Here is a 27866-nt window from a genome sequence, read left to right on the forward strand (position 1 = left end):
AAGGCCTTTCTATTTGCCTGCAAATGTAATGTGATTTTGAAAATCAGAATCTAATCAAGGTAGCTTTGACCTTTTGGTCCAGTAGAATTATTGTTGGATGAGCAATCTCATTGAGTTAGGCCGGTCATTTATGTTGTTAGTCAGCTTTTAATGCTGGAAGTGTCAAGGGGCTTCTTTAAGACAAATTGTGGCGGCCTCTTGTGGCCAACTACGGAAGTGAAATACACATGGTTTGCTCCGGATAAGTGGTGTTGCGATAACCATAAACGATCTAATATCAGATGCTATTATCATGATACTTTTATATAAATTTTAATTAACTAATACCATGGTATTTATCCAGTTTTCCAATGCACTACCACATGGTAGTGGTATAGCTTATTGTGAAAATAGTCAATGTAGTTCGGTAACAGTTTCTTAATTCGTTGTTAATACGGTCATGCAACAATAAAAATATTAAAGTCATAATTTAAAGATCCTCTATAGACCTCACGGTAGTGAGGGATAAAAGTACAGTGCGTTCAAAGTGGTCAAGAACACCATCACATTTTTGAAAGTTGTGAACATTTTGTAAACACATATATGCCCATCCCTCATAGCTTCGTTTAAAAACTATAAAGATTAAAACCCTTTATAAAATGTTGTGTATTTTATATTTTACAAAAGCTAAAAGGTCAATCATTGTACCTTGTCATTTACCCCTAAACGGAATTACCCTAAAGGTATAGGCCTAAATATTATTAGCTACATTTTTGAATGTGCCCCAGAGACAGCATACAGTACATATTTGCTAGATTATTTGCTACTATTTATTTATTTTATAGATAATAGATACAAACAATTATATTTTAATTTGATTTTCTATATAATTTTCAGAACTCATCAATTAAACCAACATGACAGTTGTCATACTGTATATAATAACTTTAATGATTCAGTTGTGCATATTCTCATCTCCATCATCCAGATATCACATCTACTTCATGATACAAAACAATTTTGTCGAAAAAGGAAACAAAAGACATAAAAACAAACAAAAGAGGAGATGCAAACATGACACCACGTCCAATACCATGATCGTCCAGCAGAAACCTTCAGTGGCAGTGGTATTGCTCTGAAATCCATCCTAGACACAAACACAATCTTTCTGTGACTTCTCCAGGAAAGCATTCCAACATCATTACCACACTGGGTTCCTGAACAAATGGAATAACCGCCACTAATTGCTAAATTCTAAAGTATTTAGATTAATGGTCTGTGCCCTTAGTAAACATTTTAATTTGATTGACTTGTCCTAATACATATTCAACACCCTGAGCAACAAAGGAGTTGTAATGTTTATTTTTTTTCTTTTTCCACTTTCTTAACCCAGAGCTTCAGCACTTCTTCATACGCCAAACTGGATCCACTGTTTTGCATAAAACAATTTATAGATAGGCCTATTATGTTCCAAAGTTTGGGGTTGGGAAGATTTTTTACAAATGTCTTTGAAAAGTTTCTTATTCTTGAAACGCTGCGACAGCAATGTTGTGAAATAGTTTTTTTATTATTTAAAATAACTATTTTCTGTTGTGATACATTTAATGCATCCCTGTTGAATAAAAGTGTTAATTTATTTAAAAAATAATAATAATAGTAATAAGACCTAATGAGCCCAAAGCTTTGAACGGTAGTGTATACTCTATACTAAGACAAAACATAATATAGTTCACCATTTCTCACTGGGAGTCACTCTCATGCAGGCTACAAAGGGTTTGCTCCCTAATTCTTTAATGCCAATATTCATTAAATATTAAAAAGCTGAAAGAATGAAGACTTTGTTAGGCCATTTACATTGAAATAGACCCACTACACCAATGGTTTAATTTTATGATTTTGTGTTTACATAGTATCTCACAGAAAATCTGAATTCTCTGATCCTGATTTATTTGTACATATATATATTCAACTACTGTAACTACTGAAACTAATTTTGTAAAAGTAGTTGATTTACCTTTCCATCATCACTTTTTTCCAGTTTATTATGATGAAACATCATGAATTCACTTAATACTACTAATGCTCAAACTCTGTAATAGTGTGGCACACTTTAGAACTAACATCCATTTAACAAATAGGCTACAACTTACGAAATGAAACAAGACAAGTGTCATAGAAAGGCCAGCACTGGCGTTTTAACTACAGAAGCTTTACAAAATGAGTATGAAATCTTTTAACATCAACGCTAGTACAATTTATCTTTGTTTTGGCACTGTTTTTGTCTACTTTTCTAAATTGGTTGAGAAGGAAAACACTAAAAATGCTTATTTAAATATCATTTTTGATTGTGGATTTCAGTACAGGAGATTTCAGTTGCAGTTAAAGGCTTTAGCAGCTTATGTTAATGCACCTCCCTATTAGGGTGATTTATTGTTGAAGGTTTAGGGTGGTCAATATGACTCAACCTTCTGCTTTCTTACAGGATTAAACTCTTAACTGAGCAGTACATCTGATTTTATTACCAGGAAAACCTTGCAGTGCTGATGTTGGTTTAAAACATATTGATTCATCCTATACATGTTTTTAATGATTTAATGCTTTAAAGTGGTGGTAAACATTCAGCTCGCTAGAGGAATGGTCAAGCAAGTAATATCAGTAATATTAGGTGTACTTGCATACAAACTTTAGTAAGTCTATTTTTTTTAGGACTCGCGGGTACGTACCTCGCGTTCAAAACTGCCGCTGGTAAAAAACCTGGGCTAGGAAATCACAAACCGTATATCTGAGAGTACTTAAAAGTGCTGTAACATCAATAAGTGTTCTCCTTTTTATTCTTCTCTTTTCTTACAGAACTAGTGCACAGTCTTTGGTCAATAATAAAAACCTTTCAAGGCTTATTATAGAACAACAATTCAAAGCTTCCTCCTCATCCAAAGCAACAAACTTAAAATCGAAGACTAATCTGATTGGCTGCAGAGTGGAGGTCACATCAGTGAAAATGACCCACGGCTTCAGCGGCTTTCACTCGCACGAGAGGATCTGGATCCTGCAGCAGCATCACCAGACCTGTGCACAGTAAAACGGACATGGATCAAAGAATAAATCAAAGTACAGAAATGTAAAACAAATATATAGATGCATTTATGAATGACATGTAGAGTTACAACAATATCTTCTACACAGTCTTTGACCAGACAAGACACCATTAAAATAGAAGAAAGAATAATAGATTCCTTAGGTGCCACGAAACAACAAATGTAGCAGAATAACAAGGAAGTGCTGTCCTTGCTTAAATATATCTCTTGACTGCAGATATTATTATAGAAATGCTGTACCTACCCTTGGTTACTGATCCCATGCTCATCAGGAAGGTTCTCAAGCAAAAACCCTAAGAATTCACACAGACAGAAATAAAAAAATAAAAAAATATATATATATAAGTTACAAAAAAAAGTGGGAAAAACAAAAACATAAATACTATAAATTGTTTCTTATTAAATTATTTTTTTCCTTTTTTTTTTTTTTTACCAATAAACATGGCAGCACTGGCTCTGATCTAGCCCAGTTACTCTTGAAGAACTGAATGACTGTGATGTGGTAGAAGTTCAGCATGCCTGGAAAATCCTGGGTCTTTGACAAAACACATATCTATTAGTTCCGGTTTTATAAACTTATACTGCATGGAACCGTAAAAACATTGAGTATTAAAAAAGGAACAGTGGTATTGATATTCCCAATAAAAGGGAATCTCTGAACTCATAACTAACCTCATGCTATTCTATGCGTGCTTTTATAATAAAGGCTCCATACTAGGTATTTGGTGAGGTCATTAATGAACTCTCCATAATGCAGACCCTTCTCCTCAAGAAGATGTTTCTGGAACATGGCAGAGATCTGTTCTGAACCTATGACTGGAGCACATAGTGCATGGTGTACTTGCATGCCTAGGAGAACAAACAGATAAATGGCAAACTCACACACAAGCATCATACTTCTAGACTTAAAAACATTCTGATATTATTAAAACTCTTATTGTTATTATTACAATTTGCGTTATAAATTACAAATAACTAACCTTCAACATTTATAGCCATTATAACAAACAAACCAAACAAATCTCTGTAGGAGTGTGTGCAGTCTAATCACTGACCTTGATCACATGAGGGTTGGGATCACTGAGATGCAAGAGCAGACTGACAAGAACATTGTGGATCTGGTCTTTAAAAGCAGGCTCACCCAAGCCAAACTTGGACAGGTTCCCCAGGAGCATGATGGAAGCACATCGGATCTCATCGTTCAAAATATAAAAAGTGAGTGAATGTGGATGTTTAACCCTTTAGTGTGACCGTCAACTTCAGGAGGTCAAACAAAATATTATATTCAATAAATAACAATAAATGTCTTTTAACAGCAAGTTTAAAGCTGAGATAAAAATAATAATAATAATAATAAATATTATAAAAATATAAAAAAATACATAAAACCTAAACAGACAAAAATGTATTACAATAAAAAAAGGCTATGCCAGAATGGTCAACAGTATGCAGTCAATACAACGATTTGTGCTAACGTGCAAAGATAGCATATAGAGTCCAAGATTTTTATTTGATTATTTTTTTAATTAATGTAATTAATTGTAAATTTCATTTAATTGTAATTAATTCACGTTAACATCCAAAAATAGCATATGAGTCCCAGAATTTTTTTTTTTTTTTTTTTACAATTTTATAATTAGTTTTACTTATTTATGAGTTAAAAACTGTTTTTTTTTATTATTTAATATGTATCTTTTATTAATTATTTATGTCTTCCCATCATGTCGTATAAAGGGGTTCCAAATATAGAACACACATAAAAAGTTTTTGGTAATTTTTTTATAATTGTTTCATAACTATTAGTTACTAATAAATTATTGGATTTGTGCCTTTTTGTGTAAAAAAAAAGTGATATAAATATAAGATCATCTTAAAGAAGTAGCATAAATACTAAGTATAGCTGGAAATTGTAACTTTATAATTGTGATTTAAGCATTCCTGTCTTCTCTCAAGACCCTCACATTCTCCAGGAAGGGGTTAATCTTCATGAAGATGTAAACCACAATTAGGTGGACGTTCTTTTGGTCCAGGTAAAGCAGTATCTTGGACATTCCAGACATGGCCTCCAGCGTGATGAGTTTCCCTGGATCATCCTTTTCTTCCATACCTCAACTCATGGCTGCTAAAAGCTCCTTTGCATATTTATTCACCTAAATGGGAACAGAGGCAGCGAGATTAACATTTAGCAACATACAATTACATGCCGAACTGACTGCTTTTGTTACAACACTGTTGTAAGTAACTTAACTACAGAGAGAAGACATAAAATGCAAAGAATTGCTCCTTTCAGGCAGCATTTCAGAATACAAACAATTTTCTGCACATATCCTTACTGATTGCTGCATAAACAAGTTGCCATGTGTCTCAAACTGTTGCCAAGAATCACTGCCCAAGAAATCAATTAAGACTCTTTATCCAATGAGTGTTTTCAGATGTCAAGCGGAGCATCTATACCTTTTCAGGTGAGCCCACCGCAATGTTCCCCAGGCCTTGGACCGCCAGCATCCGAAATGTAGCACAGGTGTCAGTTATTCTTTCCATTATGTTGTTCATCAGCATGTCCAAAATCATCAGTTCAGTCACTACGTGGTGGTTCAGAAGCTTGGAGGAATAAACAAATAAATCTTGACATCTAATTTACAACCGCTATGAGGAGTACACATTAAAACAGGGGTGAAAAGGTTCTAGTAAAAAATAAAAAATAAAATAAAAGACCTACTTGGTTCATCAGTCACAGTATGGTACATTGCTGCTGCACGGTTCATTTCGGATCTAACAACATCTTGGCAAATATTAATATTAGCACATACACTCGTATTGGACTTGTAAGGGGTGAAGATACAACAACATGCCAAAGCTTTTGGTTATCAATTATAAAATAAAGTTGCCATTATTATAATCTAGAAATTTAATAAATTAAACTTATTATTATCATCATTAATTGTTTTCTAGATTGCATTGTATATAAACACAAAACCATTCTATAAGCTACAATTCAGATGTAAAATTTTTATGTTTTTGAAAGCAATGTCTTATGCTCACTATTTAATCAGAAATACAGTACAAATAGTAATACTGTTATATACTACAAAACATTCTAATAACGGTTTTCTATTTTAATGTATTTTAAAAGTGTATTCCTGATTAGAATATTCTGACTATGAGAGTTTCCACAAAATTCAGGATTCTGATCAAGTTTAAATGAACAATTTATTTAAAACAGAAATATGTATTTGTTTCTTTTGATGAATTTATTGCATCTCTGCTAAATTAAAATATATACAGTACCATGAGATATCTGAACAATTACATTCTTATAAAAAAATTGAACAATCTGTGCTCTTGCAAAATAATTTGTCTTTAGTAATTCATTGTTAATAAACGTTGAACTAAGACCATTAACTAAAATCTAATTAAAATCAAGTTCTCTCACCTCAGAGAAGAATGCTGTGACTGTGATCCTCTGGCACTCATAAATATTACAGAGAGAAGGACACAGACTTTCCACAATGGCAGGGAGTCTTGGACCAGCATGCTTTGCCATCGCTCTGTAAGAAAGAATAGCTTCTTCAAAATGAAGTATTGTAGAAGATCACACTTAATCTTACCACAATGGGATAGAAAGCAGCATGTTAGCTCCAAACTCGTACTTTTACAGGTACAATTTCCACAAGTACACTGCATGAGACCATGCACATTTACGAGAGCTTGAAATTGATGTGTGGTGCTCTCAAAATATTGTAATAAAAAACACATCATGAGTCCTCAAGAACAATTCTACTGCCATACACATCTTCTTTAACGAAGCAGAACAAGTAGAAAAGTTTGCAAACAACAAACAGTACAAGATGACTTGAGGATGACAGAGGACAGGTGTATGTACCTGGAGAGCAGAGTGACTCCTGTTGTGTGCTGCTGCGGGTCCTTCATCTTGTCCCAAGCTCCCTCCTGATCTAATGGTTTCACGACAGCGTCCAGCTGAGCTCGACCCAGCAGGATCTGCAGGGCCTCCACTGCCACCCTGAGCACACAGCAAAGAGAAAACACAGATGTCTCATTAACTCGGAGCTCAGCGATGTCTGCATGGGTAGCTACACTCAAATTCACCATCTGACCCAAAATGCAACTTCAGTTATCGATCTGACTAATCAGCACATAGGCGGAACGAATCATTAATTATAAAAACACACACACACACACACAAAAAAGATTCAGATTCAGATACATTCCATATTTATGCCACTCACCAACATACATCAAAATTGGCCACATTAATTTTGTCGGTTGTTTTGCAGTTTAAAATGATGCTGTTGCTGTTGAGATCTTTAGGTAGCTGAACTCCCACGCTGGAGCCCAAGCGCACCAGAAGAGCACTGAAGAGCTTTGGAAATAGATACGCCACGGCATCAGCTGAATGGCCGTTAGCCATCTCACGCAGGGCACAGGTCATCTGCAAAACATTGCATTACAAGAGAAAATCATTAACTATAAATCCAAACCGTTTTCCCAACAAAACTTGCCCAAATGCTCCTCAAATCACATTTTGAGGAAGGTCCACCAGTAAAAACTGCATGCCGGTTGGGTGAAATACACGTTTTTGGCAGGGTTCCCCTTATAAAATTGGCATTCCATGGGCTAAATATCACATTATTGGGGGCGCTTCAACCTGCGGACATGAAAATCAACCCGCAGCAACAGTGTTTAGGCCAATTCTGCGGGATTTTTTTTCTTCATATAAATTATTCCTGTTATTCAGCATGGACACATTAGATTGATTAAAATAAAATGAAAGACATGTTTAGAAATGTTTCCCAAGCACCAAATCAACATATCAGAATGATTTCTGAAGGATCATGTGATACTGGAACCTGGAGTAATGATGCTGAAAATTCAGCTTCCAACATATTCTTGCCAACATATGAATAAACTACATTATTTCAAAATAGAAACCAGTTATTTAAATTGTAATAACATTGTTGGATAATATTACTGTTTTCATCTATTTTTGATCAAATAAAGGCAGTCCTGCATACACTCCAAAAATATGAACAGTAGTGTAAGCCGTTTAAAATAGCATTAAAAATGAATAAATGGAACAAAAAAAGTTGTAAAATTTTAAACCATTTCCTAACTAATGTAACAGTAAAGAATCTAGCATTTAATTGTTTTCACTAGCATATGTTTTAACAAACTGTGAAAGTCAATGGCATTGCGTGTCAAGATATTTTACAAAAACACATGGTTTTTATTTTTGATGTGTTGTGATGGGAATTCCCTCAAAATTCTCTACCCCATGCATTTTATGCATTCTGTTTCAAATCTGTTGTCATTTGTTGTGATTTCGTTGCTTCACACAGCTTCTCTCCTTCATTAAAGACAGAAAAATTATTTGACACTGCATAATTGGCACATTGTGACTTGTTGGGATGAGCCATTAACAGTCAGATAATACAACTTATAAATATATTAATACTTACAGCCAGTGGTTGGCTTGTGGCAACTTTGGTCAAACCAGGTCTCAACATGGACTCTTTCTTGTCTACATAGGGAACCATAACATTCAGCTTCTCGATAACCATCTCCATGATTTGCAGGGCCAGTGTACTGTCGGCTCCTAGAGCCATCCACATCTCACAGCTCCAGATGGAGAAAACACATAATGACACAAACATAAGCACATCATTATTATGCTTGAGCATCACGGAGCACATGACAGGCAATGAATGCCATGCACATAAACAACACACACAGTAATCACCTGTCGTATGGTAGAGGGTAGGCTACGAGCGTGTTGACCACTGTCTGCAGATGCTGTGTAGCGAGGATGAGGATGGACTGACTGATGGCCACCTTTACCTGCTCTTCACCAATCATCTGCAGCCGGTTGTGTAACAGCTCAAGCATCTCTGGCACCTGACAAAGAGTCAAGACACAAGAAGTAATAACTGACAAGATAGAAAACAATTACAGTTTCATTAAATATGAAAACAGGAGCCTGAAGGGAGCACTTGTGCACATGTCAGTGAAGGGAATTTTGGGAACGTATAAACTAGTTTTCTAAGCTACAAGCTACTAATAGGTTTAAATTGAAATGTAAATCTTTATTCATTACAAATCCACTCTAGTCTTTCTTGCCTTGGTCATGATAGAAGTGAAACTCAATTCAACAATGAATCCGTTGATCTGATTCACAAAACCAGTCTGAATGATTCATTAAAGACTTTAGAAGTTGTTAGATCAGTGAACACTGACAAACAGCAGATGTTTGAAGTCAAAAAAACTAATTAATCCATTTATTCAGCAAGGCACCAAATCAGCATATTAAAATGATTTCTGAAGGATCATGTGACACTGAATACTGAAGTAATGGCTAAAGTTATTTTAAACTAAAATATTAATTCGCAATATTAGTTATAATAATATTATAAACTGATGTAATAACATTTGCTGAAAATGTTTGATTTGCCAGAATCTGATGAAATTGTTGTGTACCAGATCCTGCAGGCCAGTACCTCTGTTCTTCAGCAAGGTGTTGAGGATCACGCTGGATGCTCTGGAACAGTTGGACTGAGAGTCCACCAAACCATCATACTGCAGAAACAACAGGGTGCTCAGCTGCTGCTGGGCCAAACGCTTACTGATGATCTAAAACACGAGACACAGAGAAAGAGAGTTCGTTTCATTTTCAGAAAGAAAATCTGTATTTTTTATCAGTATTTTATAACATTACGTCAGGAATTAACAATTAACCTTAGTCAGCTCAGAGCAGGTTTTATACAAGACTGAATGGTCAGGATTGTTTAGCTTCTCGCGAACATCTAATAGACCCTCAACTGAATCATCTTTGTAGTCCAGTGAAAAGCCTGAAAAATGGAAGAGCAAAGACCCTTTGCTCAGTATTTCAGCATTACATAACACATCATATAATATTGAGATTGGCAATCTGAAGCTCACCCTAGGTTCGACAAAACTGAGTTGTGCTATGAAAAACTGGGCAGTACCTTCATAGCGCAGCTGAATGTACATTAGTCTATAGACGCAGTCTAGGGCTGCCCATCGCACTTCAGGGTTTGGGTCTGTGCACCGTGGGGCCAGACGCCCCAAAAGAGCTCCCAAATTATGGAATGACACAAGATTCTGGACAGAGAGAAAGAATGAAAGAGAAAGATTCATAAGCACCGAGCTTGAGATCTAATAAGATTTTAACTACATTTGTTTCCCAAAGCACATATTTCATTAATCATTGCCTTGAGGAAACCAAAACGTCTTTTAGGAAGAACAAAATAAATGATCCTATGTGTAACATTTCAGCTTGAGGAGAAATAATAAAATAATAGTGAATGCACTCACAGTGTTTTGCAGTAACAATCTACAAATAACCAGAAGACTTTTTTTTAACCAAGAAAGTAACACTTTAACTACTAAATTTAAATTTTATATTTCATTAAATAATTACTTTAATGATTAATTAAAATAACTTAATATCTGTAACCTATATCTTTTAATTATAGTAAATTCTAATTACTTCTCTACAAACAAAACCCTTGCTCATGTGGTGCACAAGTACTGTCAAACAAGCTGTTTGAGCATTTTAGAGATGCTTAAAATGTAACAATAATATGAGTATGTTAACACAGTAACATATAACCCTTCAAAAGAATCCTTTCCCAATTCAAAGAATATTACTAGCTACTGCATTATGGATGCTATAGATGTGTATGTAATATACAAACACATATGTGTCAATGATACTCCTTACCTTCACACTGAGATTGTCCAAGTAGAACTGTAGTAACTCTGCTGTGGTCTTTACTGCCCTCTCCCGCTCATGGTCTGGTCCTGAGCTCAGCCAGCTTTCTATATGCTAGAAAGTGCAAAAGCACTCAATAAATGGGGCTCAGATAAAGAGACTGCAAAATGGCAAGTGACTTATAGTTTCTTCTTTACCTTAAACTAAGACTGCAGACCATCAGGACTCAAGTCTCTGGCTAGCACATTCCTCAGAAATTCATGAAGAGCATAAAAAGTATCTGAATATAACACCTGAGGGAAAATGCATTGCAGTAAAAAAACATAATTCATGTTTAAAGCAAACAGGACAGAGTACTGATGTTCACATTTTTTATTCTGACCCCTCTTTGCTGTGGATCCAGGGCTTCTTCTTCTTTAGCCTTGTCAGGAGTGTCCGCAGTATGCAGCCCATAAACCCCATTCAAAGATGTTTTTAACAAGTCAAAGTTTTCATTTTCTGTTAAAGGAGGATCTAAGTTTCTGAAGACTGGAGTCAAGTTCTTAACAGAGTGCGGCACTGCATCGCAATGGACAAAGATGCCAGTTTAGCATATGTTTACAAATCTTTTAAAAATGAATGAACACAGTAGTGAAGATGAACACAAGAAAGATTTCAAATGGTAGGATACATGAGGTTGGCACATGTGGTCAACACAAGATAGCAAACAGGGGTACACATAACATCTGTTGGTCAAGCTTTTATGAAATCCTGCAGGTAAATAACAGAAATAAATGCCAAATAAGTCTGCATACCATTATGAAACTGATCTGAGATTTAAAGCAAACAAACAATCAATCAAACATTTTCTTACATTGAAAACACATACAGTTCTGTATATTAAAAACTGAATGATCTTCAAATCAAACCTCTCACCATCATAACGCCCATCAACTCTTGTTTGCAGGAGAACAGGAAGCCCTGTTTACGAACACTTTTGCTGATGGCCTTGGCAATGAGTCCGACACTATGAATGAGACTGAGCTTCATAGTCAGGGCCTACGAAGTACCCATAAACATACATACACAAACACATATAAAGAGATGCAAACACACACTCAAAACTATGCGCATTGAAATGTCAATCAAACAGCACAGGCAAATCAAGACCTGGAATTAGGAAAGTATTTCCAGGTCACAGCGGCACTCAGCATGCTCATTATAAAGTCATTTATTTTAATTTATTTAGTGCTATAAGAGATGAAAATCACAATCTTTGACAATATAATTGTGATTCGATAGAAAAAGTTGAATTGATGAATCCAGCCACCTATAAAATCCACAAAAGCCAGAAAACCAAGACACTGTGACGCTTTAGTAAGACAAAGGTTATCAAGTTAGTGAGCACTTTTTGAACTCCTCAAAAACATTGCACTTTTACTTAATAGTGTAAAGATAGTTTCAAATGTCATCTTTATTTTAAACTCTAATATAACACAACAGACCTTTTAAAAAGATCCAAAATAAATAGAAAGAGCGTATAAATGATTTTCAAATCCATCTCAGGGTCATAAAGAGATAGCTGAGAGGTTTATGAACTTTTTTATGAGAAGCTCAAAAGGTTATAATGTAAAGATTTTGATTGCAGCATCAAGACCGAAGAGAAAGTGAGTTTAAGTTTTAAGGTCAGAGGTGAGAGAAGGTCCTTGTGATCGCTTCCCATCACGGTACCTTGGTCTCTACTTTAATTCCCAGAACCTGTGCAACAATAAAAGTAATGATGCAATGTAATTCACAAGCATTAAAGATAATCCTTTTTATTTAACAACAAAATGGACTTTAAGAATGATGAATTAAGTGAAACTTCAGATAGTCTTTGTATATATATCATCTCAGTTTAAGAAAATTCTCCTAAAATCCCCCAAAAAACAAGTCGAAGTCAACTTTGGTATTCAAACTGGACTGCAGAATGTTAAAACAAAATGAGTTACATGGCTCCCTAACAGTGAAATTATTTTAAATTGCACAATTACATTATGAATATTGATGAGGTATGATTCAGCACTCAAAGAGAATTAATGATCCTTGTCGTTAAAAATCATTTAGATCAAACTGTCATAACTGCAGCCACAAAAGCAACCAACTGAATCCTGTCAACAATACACTAGGACGTTCAAAGGACTTGCTTAGCAAAACACCTCACAGCAGCAACACATTTTTCTCTTTTGTGCCTCACTGCTGTAACAAACAATGGGAAATGATTAATGTATTAATTCTGATCAAATAAACGGGCTGTTCATCTAACATAATAGAATGTCTACAGAGGCATGACATTTTTTCATTTTTCCAAAAACCTCCACCAAACATCTAATGCAACTGCAAGTCTAGTCATCAGTTTTTTTGGTTCATTTTTCTCAGAAAAGAGACTATACTTTTTAAAAGTGTAAATATGCTAAAAGTTATTTTTTTGTCAGCTTTTAGGAGTACACTCTCGTGTGGTAAAGGACTAAAAAGACTAAAAGCCTTCAGAGGAATAAATTAGAAACAGAATTTAGAATACCGCTCTGTTTTACTTTGGTGTTGAAGTTCTTGGAGATGTTGTGGAGAATGTCACTATCGAAGCGAGTAAGGAGCTTATCTTCTGGAGCTATTATTAAAAACATATAATATAACATGGTAAAACAATCATTTCAAACCAAAATTAAATGTTACAGTTTTTAACAGTTTAATTTGGGAAATAAAAAGATGTTTTAATTTGAATCACGTAAGCAGTACAATGAAGCTCGGCCTACTTTGAGAAGACCAAATATCCCTGAGGCTTTCCTGAAGGCGTCAGACTTCCCAAACTCCTCCAGTTTTTCCAGAGTACCATCGAGATGACTGCTGGCACACATCCCGACTCCCATGGCAACACCCTGCGTACCAAATACTGCCTGTTACTTTCATTATTCTTAATTATCATAGTTTCTATGATTAGAAATAATGTGATATGTGATCTCTTGCAACACTAGGCAGTAGAAAAATTACCTAAATTTGGGGACAGCAATGAATAAGAATCTCCAATTGGTCATCCACCAATGGACTACCATGTTTTCCACTTGAAACATGCTATTTACTTATAGAAAATGTAATTATAATATTTCCTGAAATATAAATATTTGACTTATTTTCAGTAAAGATACTGCAGTCAATTTGCAACTACATTTAAATATTTTTCTAATATTTGATTTTTCTTCACATTTTTTGTGGCAGTGTGGTTAAAATGATGAATCGAGAAACACATTTCCCTAGAGAAGGTTTTAGTGTGCCATCAGCATGCAGTGCTTCAGCAAGCTGTTTCACTCTCTCTGAGAAGTCATACCTCTCATTTCAGAAGCTAGAAGTGAACTACTAATTGCTCAGAGCATACCGTTCTTTCGATTGCATCATTGTGACGAGTGCCGATCAAGATCTCCTGCAGCTGTTTCCTGACCAGCTCTTTATTATAGCACTGCTGGAGAATCACACGATACACCTATACAAAAAACTCTGAGAAAGAAAGAAAAAATCTAGCAGACTTAGAAAGTTCCTTTTCTGAAATAATAAATCTGGTTTATAATATGAAAAGGCACAGATGGATTTCCAAACTGACCTTCTCCTCCAGAGCGTTGTTGTAGGTAGGAAGGTATCGTGTGGCTTCTACTGCAAGCCTCTCTTTTTAGCCTGATTTATTCATAGATGTTACTACAGACCTGAAGTAAAGTTTCTTCCCATTGCTTTTTTTATCCAGAGAATCTTCTGTTGATTCTGGTTTAAAGACAGAGACAAAATTCCGTCAGAGATGCATTCAAACCACACTCTGGAAAAAGTCAAAGATAATGGGATATCCAAATTTAACTTTTTAAAGCTATACCGTGTAACTATCTTGGAAGAGTTGTTGAATGTGAAATATGATTTTTCATATTTAAAAATGTGTTTGGCTGCATCTTGGAAACATCTGGTTGTCTTGTGAGTCTCTAAGGACAGGTGGTTGTGGTTTTGGAAGACACATGAGAGGTTTCACTGAAACCTCATCATATCAGAGGAGCACTCGCTCGACTAAAAACTGACAGAGCGAGTCTTGAGAACCTGTAAAGTATCAGTTACTAGACTAAATAAGGTAACGAGTCCTTTTATGTCAGTAAATTAACCTAAGTCATTGAAATCTCACAGCAGGTTCAATTGGACAGAGCTGATGTCCAAAATCAGTTTGGAGATGGCTAGACCTTTTGAATCATCACGAAACTTTGAAAAGTGTAGCTGGATGTTATGACCAATAGGTGGCATGTTCTGGTAGCTTGATGAAGAAAAGCTCTGTCCCTAATCCACTACATCACTGTTGTATATTTTAACAAACCTTCAAGATAAGTGACCAGCTTTGGAATCTCGTTTTCCCACAGAGGCTCAGCTTTAGGATGAATGTTAGAGCTGATAGCATGGAGCAGACTTAGAGAGGGAGCACCATGTCCCCTCCATCGAAACGGGAACGCAGCATTCACCTGAGGAAAATGTTTTACGGTCTGCACTAAGCATAGACTAAATGACATTTTTACATAGAAACAGGGATTTAAAAAAAATTATGACTTTCTTGATGACAAAAGAATAAATAAAATTGCAGCAGACAAATCTAGACAAAATAAATAAATAAATAAATACTGTTACACTGTAGCTTGAAATCAATATTTGTGTTTAGAAACAGTTTAGATTTGGTAGAATGTTTTTAATGTGTTTTATTTTGAAGAATTTTGAAGAACCAAGCGTTTTTGGTCCACATTGACTTTCCAAAGTAGGGGGAAAAATACAATTGAAGTCAATGGGAACCATCAACTGTTTGATTACCAGCATTCTTTAAAATATCTTCTTTTATGTACAAAATAAGAAATAATCTTATACAGAATTAGAACAACATGAGGGCGAGTAAATGATGACAAAATTTTCATTTTTAGGTCAACTATACTTATTTCATTAAAAAAAAAATCTTGCTGACCTCTACCTTTTGAATAGTAGTGTATGAAAGTAGCGCTGGTATATATAAAAAGGAACTTTGAAATATCCACCGTAACTGTTATTATACAAAAATAATTTATTTACATTTTACCTTACTCATTGCCCAGTTGAAACTAAGACCAATGTACAGTAATAAAAAAAAAAAAAAAAAAAAAAAAAAAAAAAAAATAATAATAATAATTTTGACACTTACCAAGAGCCTTATCATCAGGATATATTGTGAGGGAAGACTAGAGCCTGCGGGAAGACTGAAGAAACAGAGAAGACGACAGAGAGAGGGGGAGGAGAGACAAGGGTAACCCATTAGTGAAGCCCATGATCCAAAAGCATTACAATTAACGAATAAATAATCACTGAACCTGGGACTTATTTGTCCTACTACAGTTCAATTTAATCACTGTCAGCATAAGAAACAATTAGCCTTTGCCCCAAAAACTTTATTCAGTTGATAAATACCACTTTTAATTTGACTAATTAGAAACAGACTGAACAGGCAAGGCAAACGACTTGCAAATGAAAACAAGACGAAATTTAGTTTCAGGCCAACAGCGGAAAAAAGGGTTTAATAACTGCAGCTGGATTTGCCACATTGCCAAAAAGACAGAAAGTGTGATTCCAGAGTGTCTTTAGGTCAGACGGTGGAAAAACTCTTAGTCTGAGTCTAGGCTCATCAGTGACATCATGTGTGTGTCCACACCTTGTGCATTGAAGTTGATGATGAAGTTGGGTTCATGAGTTGTTCGTTTCTTGTTGGCCAGCAGAATTAAACTCTTGCACAATGGGGTAGCAGCGTTGGTATACTAATTTGGGGTCAGGTAGCAGAGCAACATATGCCACGAAACCTACACAGGAAAAAACATCATTTCAGATGTATATGAAGTAAACCAAAGCGACACATATTGGACAATTTAAAACAAGTGTTAATACCTCCCATCAGGGCCACAATTATTACACTAAAATAAATAATCAGCAATTAATAGCAATAAACATCAATTAAACGGTGTAAAATGTAACATAAAACCATAATGTACTGATAAGAAAAAAAATAAGATGATTTTATTTTAATTAATAAAATACATCAAATATCAAGTGCGACAGGGATTTCTGGGAAATGTCAAGTTTCCTTGTGAAGTTAACTAATAAATTTTTTTTTTTTTATAGTTAAAATAATTTTTATAGCGGAATTTTGTTTGAGGTGATTTTGAAGTTGAGGTCTTACATTGTTTATTTATAAATATTTTATAGTCTATGAATGTATAAATGTGATTGTGTAGATGTGTGTAGATGGATAGATGGATGGATAGATACAAATAAATGTGAATTAAACTGAATAAATCCCACAAAACATAAATCCATATTCACAATAATCTTCATAAAAGTCCAAACTCAGTGCTTTAAAACAACATGTTAACAAGATAGACACAACAAAAGTCTAAATATAGTCTGGCTATATGTACATCTCCTGACATTTTCCTGGTTATCATTCGAATGTGTTTTGGCGGAGGGAATGGAGACAGTCTCATCGGCACATAAACTGTCTTCTTCTGTCTGCTGAGGAGAGATCCCTGTCAACGGCCTGCTGTTGATGTTGGGAGGCTCACAGGAAAAAAGATCTAATATTCCTCTAGACACTCTCTCTTACAAGCGGCAGTGCCGGGCTGGGACTGCTGACTTTGGCTGTGAAAATGATGGACTGTACGGAATGACAGCAAAGCCCATCTCTCACGATGTAAGAGTTTCATTGAGTTGTTTTTAGGATAATAAGACGCATTGCAGATGTGCATGTGCCTGATTTAGGGGCAGCAGGACTGTCACCACTACAGACAGTGATGTTCTCCCTAATACCCTTATGAAAATTACCCATGGTTTTATTATAGTAAAAGTGTGGTAACCATGGATTTTTGGTGGACTGATTACTACATGCTTAGACAGAGTAGTACAGCAAAACCATGGATTTAACTACAAGTTCACTTGAAAAATGCAATTACAGTCAATCATAATGCTGCACAACAGAACAAAGGTGAGCACTGCACATTTTGAAAGATGAACCATGACTTCATGACCTCATCAAGATGAGGAAAGTATATGCTTGTTTGTACTTATCTGCATACTCACATCAGTCAGGCGGCCCACTGTGGTAGTGAAAAGGTGCAATGTGTTATCACACAGAGCGTCATTAGTCACTTCTTCTGGGTCTGGAGGTCGCTGTCCTCGCTGTGTGAATATTAACAATTCATTAGCTGTATTGTGTCCCACAACCTAGCATAACTAGGGCTAGGCTAAAGCCAATAACAGTGCAAAGCTAACTTACTAATGTAAATATTAAAAAACTGAGGTATGCACTGAAATATTGCTCAACATGGACTATGAACTGATTTTAAAAAGCTTAATTGATGTTAAAGAAATCGACTAGACAATCTTGCAATGCAATGCATGATAAATCAAGTAAGGAGATTTGGAACTTAAAAGTTAAATATGATCAGCGAGCAGGGAGTTGATTTGCAATTACAGTCATGTGACACTGCTGATCAGCAGTAAGATAACAAATGTGTAATTGAGTAAGTGTTGTTTGTACATGGTAAGTGTCTGGATGATGAAACAGACAAGCAGGTCTCCTCCCTCTAGCTCCAGGTAACCATGATGAGCCATAGCACTGATCACCTGCACCACTCTCTTCTTCACCTGCACAGACAAACACCATCATTGAAACCTTTCTGAGCACTCACAATGAGCAGTATGACACCAGTATGAGTTTTACATGAAAATAAAAAATAAATCACATATTTATATAACTTTCGGTACCTATATGTACCAGAGGTTGAATGTCACATTAGAACTTTTAAATACTTAAAAACATTAAAAAAAAAGGTGCATATATTTTTATTGGTTTTGCATGTGTCTAACTTTCACTATAAAATATTTCAATACAATAAAATAATCAGCGAAGTGTGGAAACATTTATTCTGCAAAAATCATGAATTTTCAGTACAAAAATGCAACAAATGTGTAATTTTCAAACTGTCCAACTCCAATTGACAAATCTATATATTTGTGTACTTGATTACCCAGGTGTCAGTGTAGAACAATTAAGATTATACATGTGATGCATGAAGAAAACCAATAATGTTTTTTATAACATGTCATTTCAAATTATGTAAGTGTGAATTTAATTGAATTCATTTATACCACATAATCCTATCAAACGCAATACATAACTTGAGATGTGCTAGCAATGACACTGCAGAAATGTTTTTAATGTTTATAGCTATGTTTCCATCCGCCTATTTTTCCATCATCAAACAGCTGCATTCCCAATCATCAAGAAATGGAACATTGTTTGCATTTGCATTTTGTCTGGCACAAGTTATTATGTAGGAATAAAAGCCACAAGCTTCCCCAGTTGCAGCATCTTTCATATATTTTACTGATACTTTGAATCATTTTTCAGGAAAACTTTTTTTTTTTTTTTTTTTTGAAGATCCAATGAAGACATTGGATGGAAACAGGTCTTTATTTGCAAAGGTTTTATGCAATATTCTAATTTTGTGCATAAGTTAAATTCACAACTTTGAATGGAAACATAGCCAATGTCAAATCCTTCTATGATGCATGGACATTCACTGCTGGACATTTTAGTAGAAACATTAAATAAACTAGTAAAACTGTGAATAATGTACTTTAAGGGAGTTTATTTTCTAAAGGTACGCAGGACAAAAAGTGCCCAAAGTTAATGAAATACCCATATTTTGTCACTTATCACATAGAGAGGATATATTTATGTACCTCATTACTGTTGTCAGCCAGAGGTTGCCTGATGCTGGCTAAAATTTGGATCCTCTTGGTTTCCATAATGGAGGCTTGAACAGACAGAACAGAGTTTTAAAAATACATGTCTTAAAAATGACAATGGCAGCAAAACATTCTGATATTTTCATAGCCAGGTATGACAATCTGGATAAGAGTGTCTGGCTGAGGAAGAAATCATTGACATATTTTGATTACATGTTTAAAACTCACTGGATGAGTTGATGAGGTGTCTGAGTACAGCCAGTGAGCCCATTCTGATCTTTTGTTACTGTTCTCCAACCTCTGGAGAACAAACACCATCAGACGGTCCATGAATGTGTTAGCTGGGGCCAAAAGCAGCAAAATATAGAAGTGAAAATGAATGCAATCAGTCAAGTTTACTCTCAGTTACAGATAAGGCTTTGGAAGTGTTCTGTGCCAATAAATGAACCACCAAAATCTATGTATGAATGCATACATTAGTCAGTGGTGTCTGGTTTTAATGCCTGGTAGATGCTCCATATAAAGGCAGCTACATTACCTAGACCAGCAGCCCTATAAAGGGTTTTGTTTTAGGACCCATGTTGAATATTAATTGGATAAAAACCTGGGTAAATTGTAAAAAAATAAAATAAAATAAAATAAATACAAAAAATATAAATATATATATAATTAAATTATATTTCATGAGTCATTATTCTAATTTATATATTTTATGCATTAATAGTCTAGCACCAACACAATTTGAAACACCAGCTCATGACTGACACACACACAGAAAACACTTAACAGCTCCTGGGACTCCTTGCATTTGCTTGATAAAACCCAAAAGCAAGAGAAGTGTGATCCAGCTGGTGTGTGTCACCTCAAATCAGCACCGAGCACACAACTGTATGATATCATCTCCCTGATTGGAGGAGCCTGCTGGTCTGACACTTAACTTAATCTCAGCTCAGACCATCAGCACATGACAACGATATTGCTACAGCAGTCAGCTGACTGAGAATACAACATTAGCTTGAGTTTATGTTCACATGACTAATTCAGAAAAGAGATTTCAATCAGATGTTTACATTCGCATGCACCTTAAAATTAAGGAAAGGGTTTAACCAAGACCCACCAAGAACAGTAAAGCACCGCAGGACCTCGTTGTGATTCTTCACAGTTGGAGGGTTGCTGAAATCCATAGGTGTGCATATCTGGAAGGAAATATTTAAATAAATCTACTGACAATGATGACCTGAAACACAAATTATTATCTAATAACTTTGAAAACTGGAATTTCAAAGAAAAAAAGCAGTGATAAGGTATGAATACAATTAAATGATCTAAATTAAAATGATCAAAATTAGTTAAACTGGCAAGAAGCTGTTAATTCTGAAAGGAAATAACTCATTTTAATAAAAATGCTCAAATTGCAAAATGAATGGTTTAAAACAAACCGTTAATTAACAACTGTTCTAATCAGATTTTTTGTGAATAATTCCTACTATGTTAAACCGTTAAACGGCCCTGGGCTGTGTAACTCTGTGTAACACCGTTAGGCAACTTAAAACTAGTTCCACCAAAATTAAAACATTATTACAAGAAGTTGTGCAGGGGAAGTAGAAGAAGTCTGCAAAACGCTTTTGTTTTAATGAATATGAAAAAGTGGTGCACATAAAGAGTGAGTGAAAGAAACCCTGACCTGCTGGTGCAGAGCAACAAAGAGACCATCAATCTGTGTCTCAAGCACTCTGCTGCCCATATTCACAGAGGCCTCCAGGACCTGACACAAGCTCTAAACAAACACAAACACAATTTGACTACATTAGGCAGTACAGAGTCCTGGATTGTCTCGTAGATTGATCATAAAATCTGATCTGACTATGTACTGTAAGTCACAGCAGGCTGATTAAATGATGGCAAAACAATTACACATTTCCATGTCTTTATTGAACACATTCCAGAGTGGGGGGAAAGCATGTGAACTAATAACTTCCACCAAACATTTGCTGTAATTGTGAAATGGTGAGGAGGGCTTTACCTTGCTGATGATGTAGTTCTGAATTTTTCTTGTAAAGGCCAAGTATAGTGGGGAAGTAGTTTGGGAAGCTGTTCTTCCAGTTTATCATGTGCCATCAGGTGACTCATTGACCCAAGAGCCTCTGCAACAGTCAGACGCAGCTGCAGAATGACACACAAGAATGTATCATTTTAACACATACATAAATCCACATTCACACTACAGGCAAATGAAAAATAAATGAAATAGATAACAAAAACAGAGAGAAAATAAAAAAACTGACCGAGAAAAATTTCTAAAATGACATCTGAATCTTGAATGATTAGTGACCAAGAAGTATTTTAAATAGAACATATGATCTTTACCGTATTCTTTTCCGGCTGCAATAATGTTATGTGAAAAGGCAAAATTACTACATACAATCCAATCTTCAGCATTTACAAAGAAAGCCACCTCTCTAAAAGAAGTAGATTTAGTTCACAAGCTCACTTCCAAAGAAAGCTGAACTGAACCCAGTTGGCCCTCTCTTGTCTCAAAGTGAGTTAGCTGTAATTGGATGTGTGCTTTGTCTCATTAAATATACCTTGGACTCTCTGCTCTGGATCCAGCTGTTGAACAGGATGTCATAGTTAGAGTAAATCTCACTAGAGAAGGTGTCTTTACACACAGTGGCGTCCGGAGCTTTGTCCAGGTTGGCCAGGTATTCTAGAATGCTCTCGCTGAAGCGGCACAGAGCTGAGAGGAAACGTTAAGAGAGGAGAAGCCACGTCACTACAAACATTTAACACTTATCAAAGCATTTCACGCAAGGAGAAGACAATATACAGTCATTTTTTAAATACATTTATTTATAGCAATGATTTATTACAATGATAAAAAGTGACAGTAATGTTTTATGCTGTCACAAAAAAATATATTTAAAATAAATACATACATTTTGAGCACCAAATAAGCATATTTGAATGATTTCTGAAGGATCATGTGAAAATGAAGACTGGAGTAATGGCTCCTGAAAATTCAATGTTGTGCTGGCTATATTTATGGAAACAGAAATCTTTTATAACATCTTTATTGTCCTTGTGGAGTAAACAAATACATTTCTTCAAGTTAAAAAAAGTTTACTCGCACCAAACTTTGAACGGTAGTATATCTAAATCTACAGAGATGAGACTGATTTCCTGATGCATTCTAATATTTGATGCTTTACGTATCATAAAGGCCATATAAAATCCATGACATTCAGCAATTATCTACATAACCATTAAAGGAAAGCACATAGAAAACCTTGAAAAACCTCCTTAAAACATGTTGATGTTTTAAGGAAACGCTTTGGCTGACCTTGGGATGTTTGAGAAGGTAGTCCTGGCACATGGACAGGACTTTATCAGGCTGCTGGTTTCCCAGTGTAAAGATGGACTTCCTGACCTGTTCCTGCACCACTGGGTCCCGGTCAATGGCAGCATCCAAAAGAGCCAGGGTCACCTCTGATTGGATAAAACAAACACATTCATTCATGAACAGAACGTGATGGATAGGTATGAATTGCTGATGTGTGTGTACTTGTACATATTTTCTATTTTAATATATATTAAAAATGTAATTTATTCCCGTGATGGCAAAGCTGAATTTTCAACCACCATTACTCCAGTCTTCAGTGTCACTTGATCCTTCAGAAATCATTCTGATATGCTGATTTGCTTAAGACATTTTTCTAAAAACAAGTTGTGTTGCCTGATATTTTTATTTTATTATTTATTATTATTTATTATTTTAAAAGATTCTCTTTTTATTAGAAAGTTCGAAAAACAGCATGCATGTCAAATAGAAGAGTCGTTCCGTGTCAAATTTTTGATTTTGCTAATATTTATTCTGAAGAAAGATAAACATGTATAGTGATGAAAACCAAAATATTAAATGTTGTGAATTAATATTTACGGAGTGATCCACTATTTTGTAGAAGGGGGTCAAAATGGCAATTTTCATCTGAGATCTAGTCAAATTAAAGAGGGGTAAAATTGACTAAAGGAAAGATAGCAGCATCATAATGTTACTTTCACACAGAGATTGGTAAGTCTTTTACTAAAATCTGTTTTTATTAATTTAATTCTGAATTTGGCAATCTTTGTTGCATTATGTGCCAATGGTGACCATTCAAAAATGGGGAAAGATCACTTTTCAAGTTTTTCTCCAAAGTTTTCAGGCCTGTAGTTCAAAATGTATTAAATATATCTTAAAGCCCTTTTAGATATTGGGTCTTAACAACCTTCTCTTTTGGCATCTTCATTTTTAAAGCTCTATATGGTTCAGTTCCAAAGTAAATATTCATCTTCATATTTTGGCTTTCACAATATACATGTTTATCTTTCTTCAGAATAAATATTATAGCAAGAGACGTCTGGTTTAGTTGACACCGAATGACCCAGAAATCTTTTATAAACATTTTAAACATTTTATAAACATTTTATGTATTTTGGATTTAATGACTGCATTCTTGCAGAATAAATGTATTAATATCTTTCCTAGAAAATCTTACTGACCCCAAACTTTTGGACAGCAATGTATACAAGAACGGCTTTTCTATTGTTCTGTTACTGTGTCTGTTTCTCAAAAGACCAACTGACCTAAAATCATTTTATAGGTTTTAGTACTATCAGACTATGTGGTAAATCCAGACAGAGCACTCCTACACAAACATATTCTCTTAACACCAGAAAATGCGGTTTCTTGCCTGCTCAAAAACAACTCTTTAGTGAGTGGGTGGTCAATTAATCATTGGGATTAGTGTAATTAACTCTGAGATGTGCACTATAGTTAGTCATGAGCTTTGCACTGAGGACATGATTGATGCATATGACTCACTCCTGCCCCTAAACTCACAATACAGACGGTACAACGTAAGGACGAAGATCTACAATGCTGAATATCTTAAGACAGACTATGCAACATCTGGACATTTTAACCTCACTTAATTTCCACATACAGACCTATCCGATTCGATTATTCTAATCTACCTACAGCGCACTGAGTAAACGAGTTGCCTAAACATATTCATTGGGCAATTAGCTTCAGATCCAACCTAAAGAACAGTGTTGAAAGACACTAATGGGATAAGAGAAAGCCGTGACTCTGTTCAGTCGGACTAGATTCATGGGGGAGTCAATTTTAAATAAAAAACAGGTGCTTTTGTTTTGCACATAAATATGCCCTTTTGGTATCTAAAAGTGATATTAAAATAAAGTAGTAGTAGTATAATTTTACTTAATGCCATGTCAGCATCTTAGGCTATTTTCATGGCAAAAACAATTCAGAAAATACAAATATAACAAATACAATAAAAAACAGTTATATAAGAGTTATATACAATAAAAAGTTATATTACACAATTTTTTTTTTTTCATTAACATGATAAAACTTATTCTGGAAAAATTATACTAAACAACTCTTTAAGGGATTTCACTTCATAAAAGAGTTTGATATTAATAAAGACGTGTAAAGGTATATATATCCATGCAAATATTGATTAATAAACATTAAATACACTAATATTTAAAAGTTTGGAGTATTTTTTTTATATATATTTTGAAAGATATTTATACTTTTAGTTGGCAGAGATGAACTAAACTGATCAAAAGTGAGAGTAAAAAAACAAAAACATGTAATAAATATTGTTCTTTTGAACTTTCTATCCACGTTCTATTCCATCCAAAAAAAAATCAGCAGAATAACAATTTTCATAATCAGTATATTAGAATGATTTCAGAAGGCTCGTGTAACATTTGACTGGAGTAATGGAGAAAATGCTGCTTTGCCATCACAGGAATAAATTATATTTTAAGTATTAAAATAAAGAACAGTTCATTAATATCCTAATAATATTTCTTATTTACTCTTTTTACTGTAATTTAGATTAAGTAAATGCATAAGAGAATTCCTTTTTTTGTTTTGTTTTTAAACATCAAAAATCCCAAACCTTTGAACATTAGTGGATTATCAAGAAATCTGCTGGTAATATGAAATGAAGCAACATATATTCTGATGAATGTAGTACATTTTTAATTCGACAATTCCGTTTCCAATAACTATACACGTCTAAACTTGTGGATGTAAAAGAAGATGACTACATTTTGTTATGTCATTATGTTTAACTTTTTTCTACTGTTGTAACTCTTAATTACAGTGCATTCATCATTTTGAATCTACTTGCCAGCATTTATTGTTAGGCTAAAATTATAGTTCTTTCAATTACTAAAGACACCCTTTTAAAAACACTTTCAGAAGAAATACACAAATGTTGAGCTGTATATTAAATATTGTCAAAAGGCTGAAAATACGAAGATATATTTTCAACTACATCGCCCTGCCGTAACCTATATGTATAGCAGCCAAATGCTCTACAAGTAACCAATGTTGCTTTGTACATTGAGACACTGGAGATGAAAACCAACACTGTTTAACACAAAAAATTAGGACATTATAACTGCTCTACATATGCATTGTCACAAGATCCTGTTCACAGGTGTTGTACGTAGGTGTGTGGACTAACATGAGATTCCTTGACATGAAGTAGGGTGCAAAGTGGATAAGAGTGTTACTTACGCTCTACGGCAGTCTCCTCTATAACGCCCATAATGAGGCTAGCAGCAGAGATGCTATTAGGAATGCATCTGGTGGTCCAGTATCCCTAAAAAGAGCCCACCCTAAAGATATAAACCAGCAACATCAGAGATGTACCAATAATCAGTTTGACCACTAGAGTTAAAATATCAGGCACCAAATTTCTGCTTAAAATTTAATTTATTAAACAACATTATGGCTTGTTATTAGTATTTTTAGAGTTATAATCAACATCATAGTAGTATGAATATTCATAATGCATATTTAAATTGTTGCATTCTAATTCTCATTAATTATCATTGTCAAAAATACAAAACATGTTGCACATATCAGTACCAGTCATAGAAAGTATCTCAAATATAGCCAGACTAGACAGACAACAAAGTGGGCATAATATACAACTGCAGCTCTGATTCCTAAACATGCTGTCCAGGTAGAAAGCTCAATAGGTTTTGAGACGCAGCCCGACACAGCGTTGCATGTGAGATGAAACATAAACATTTAACATGCACTGAAAACGGGACGTATCGAGATATTGACACTTTTTTTTTCTTCTCATTGTTCAACTAACATTGTAGGTCACTTCCACAGTCGTTGGTATTTCAGGTTCAATGACAACTTCCTCAAAGCCACAGCGACTTATTAAACTACTATGATAGCGTTTGCATTAGACTTGCGTTAGCTGATATGCCGTCAAGGTGAGTGCAGTACAAATTCAAACGGTAAATATGATTTTACAAATATCTAAAGGTGCACTCTCAATCTTACCTTTCCCCTCGTCCGTCTGTTTGGCTCGCTCGCACTCAAGCTATTCACTCGACTTACCTTTTCTCAGATGCATCGAGTAGTAACTAATCAGCCAAGGACCTGATGTCAACCCAGTAAGTAGATCTGATCCTGAACGTGACCGAATAATTGATTATTTGGTTGAGGTTGATGGTCTCATAGGCGCTTCATTGTACCACGAGTAAACACGCCTAAATCACGGTCTCTGCACAGGAGGAACGCATCAGAGTGGGCGTGGTCGTCACGCAGTCCTCCAAACATCAACGAAGACAAACTCTATGCAAATCGACTTAATTATTCATATTTAGCGTGTGTGATAAAAATGTACAATTTGGGACGGATGTGTGTGTGTGTGTGTATGTGTGTGTGTGTGTGTGTGTGTGTGTGTGTGTGTGTGTGTGTGTGTGTTTGTTTGTATATGGACATTTTTTTTTTTTTATTTAAATTAGAGTTTTATAATTATAATAATAATTAATTTACACTGGAAGTTTGCTGAGGCCCCACAGTGGGGGACGACTTGGTCTAGAAAAGAAGTTAAATCTGTTGGTCTTGTCTTGTTCTAGCGGAACTAAAGAAAATATACATTAATAAATTATTATTATATATTTTAATTATATTACAATTATAATAAATGACAATAAACTCTACATAATTTTATATAGATAGATAGATAGATAGATAGATAGATAGATAGATAGATAGATAGATAGATAGATAGATAGATAGATAGATATATCGAGCCCCTTAAAAATTTATTTAATAGTGTTCTTAACCCTCATCCGTCCCTCGGGTCATTTTGACCCAAAAATGATTAAAAAATAAATAAAAATCGTGTGTTAATCGTACT

The 27866-nt window shown here is 34.9% G+C and overlaps 1 pseudogene; it reads right to left on the reverse strand.

The window, feature by feature from the left end:
- Positions 1 to 909: 909 nt before the first annotated feature.
- Positions 910 to 27074, reverse strand: LOC127974750 (maestro heat-like repeat-containing protein family member 1; annotated as a pseudogene).
- Between the last annotated feature and the right edge of the window lie 792 nt (positions 27075 to 27866).

The sequence above is a fragment of the Carassius gibelio genome, chromosome B16 (genome assembly GCF_023724105.1).
Source record: "Carassius gibelio isolate Cgi1373 ecotype wild population from Czech Republic chromosome B16, carGib1.2-hapl.c, whole genome shotgun sequence".
Classification (NCBI taxonomy): domain Eukaryota; kingdom Metazoa; phylum Chordata; class Actinopteri; order Cypriniformes; family Cyprinidae; genus Carassius; species Carassius gibelio.